The following is a 2115-nucleotide window of genomic DNA, read 5'->3' as shown; positions in this document are numbered from 1 at the left end:
AAGCAAAATACATATGTTACAATGGAATAAATATTGAGTTCAGTAGTTTTTAAACTCTGACACTTTCCAGACCCATCAAGGGTAGATTCTCTGAATCAGTTTGTGTTTTAGAGCTCCTGACACCCTGAGGCTCTAAGTAGCCCTAACATTTCTGAGTGGAAAATACAAAACCAAAAGCCACATGAGAAGCAAGGGTCAGATCCAGAAAACCAACCTTTCCTTATCACCATGTGGCACTGTCCCCTCCTCTACCTAAGCCCAGGCTCCTTTATGTTCCTTGGAGTATCTATATTTTCCAAAGGGTTGTTTTTTACCCACTTGCATTTGTTTTCACATCCTTTCTGCTTCCTTTCTGTCACCTGTGCATCATCTTGAGAAGAGAAAAGCACTGTCCCTGAGGCTTACTGCCTTCTCACTGTAGTGACCAACCAGTGATTCTGTGCTCATGTGATGGATGCCCCAGAGGGTCACACAGACACAAAGGATTGAAGTGGTGACACATAGAATCTTAGAAACCAGAAAAGCAGATTCAGAGCATCAACATTTTTTTCTGGGGTTCTACATGGCCAGCTTTCCCTTCCCTGGATTAATGGAAGTAAGGATGGTGGAGATCAGCCAAATAAGCAGAAGAGATTAAAAGTGAATTGAATTTGCCTTTGAAATGCATCATCTGATTTCCACTGTCCACAATGGTTTACCAAGAAAATAGGATGATTACTCAGCAGTGGTGATGGCACTGATGGGGGGCATGTGTGTGTGTGTGTGTGTGTGTTTGTGTGTGTGTGTGTGTGTCTGCTGCTGCCTCACCTAGAGGTGGGAAAGGAACGGGTTGGAAGGCAGGTTGAAAATCTGTTTGCATGGAACTGAGAATGCTGAGATGGAAATCCTCTGTGTGTGTGACGGTGGCTCATCGACACTTTATTAGGTATCAGCAGAGAAGAGCTTTCTGCTTGCTCTTGTCCCAGGTTTGACCAGAGAGTCAACTTCTGCTGCTGGTTCTTTCAGGGTATGGCCAGGTTTAAGCCCATTTATTTTAGGAGGATGACAATAGAGGTGCAATGCCCTTTAAGGTGCTGTTCAGGGAGCAAGACCTAGAGAAGGGGACAGAAAAGGAGGCAAGTGGTTGTTTCTCAGCCTTGCCTTGGCCTAAGGATCCTCTTATTCTTCCAGCCAGTAAATTATTGTAACACACCTGGTGCCCCAGTTCTTGCAGCCACTTTAGAACCTTTGTAACTGCAAAGATCCTGGGAAAAAAACATGTCAGTTATAATCCTCATCTGCCCAGCACAGTGGGCAAGGCAAAGAGCTGATGCAATGTTCTCTTCATTTTATTCCATGTAACCATGGAGATGAGAAGCTTTCACAGCAGGAAGTTGATGAGAAGGGATTCTATAGAGCCTTATAGTGATGAGAAAAAAGAACCAGAGATTTTATTAAAAGCTAAGTTCAAACACAATTGCCCTAGTTAAGAAGACTCTGAGGATAAACTGCTTGGGTTTGAATCCTAGCTCAGGCACTTACTCTGTGACCTTGGGAAAGTTACTTAAACCCTCTGTGATTTAGTTTCCTCATCTGTGAAAGAGTGATGTTAATAATAATATGTACTTTCTAGGACTGTGGGGATTGTTGAATTACTCAAAAATGGTACTTGGTAAACTACCTGGTACTTAGCAAGTTTGTTAAATAAAACAAAACTTTGTATGTAACAGTATATATATATACACATTGCAAATAGACAGACACTTACAAAGAAAAATAGACAAACATCCAATATAGGGTCTTTAATTCACCTTTTCCATAAATTCATACATCTTGTTATAAAAGAAAAGTGTAAATATAGAGGATTTGAATGAAACAACCATGATTATATATCTGATCTGCTTACAGATGTGAGGCTTTGTGCTAAGATCAGGGATTATTTAATCAAGAATTAGTAAAAAATAAGATTTGGTGGCACACTACCATTGCTATAATTTAACATTGTATTAGTAACCCTAAATTGTGCAACAAGAAAAGAGAAAGAATTGAGAACAATCTGTATTGAAAAAAATATGAACAATTCACCCTATAAAATAGTTGGTCCACCATCAAGGAAATCCAAGAGAATCTCCTGAA

Source organism: Choloepus didactylus, chromosome 6 (assembly GCF_015220235.1).
Source record: "Choloepus didactylus isolate mChoDid1 chromosome 6, mChoDid1.pri, whole genome shotgun sequence".
Classification (NCBI taxonomy): Eukaryota; Metazoa; Chordata; class Mammalia; order Pilosa; family Megalonychidae; genus Choloepus; species Choloepus didactylus.
The sequence above is the reverse complement of the archived record's forward strand: the minus strand, read 5'-3'. Positions refer to the sequence as shown.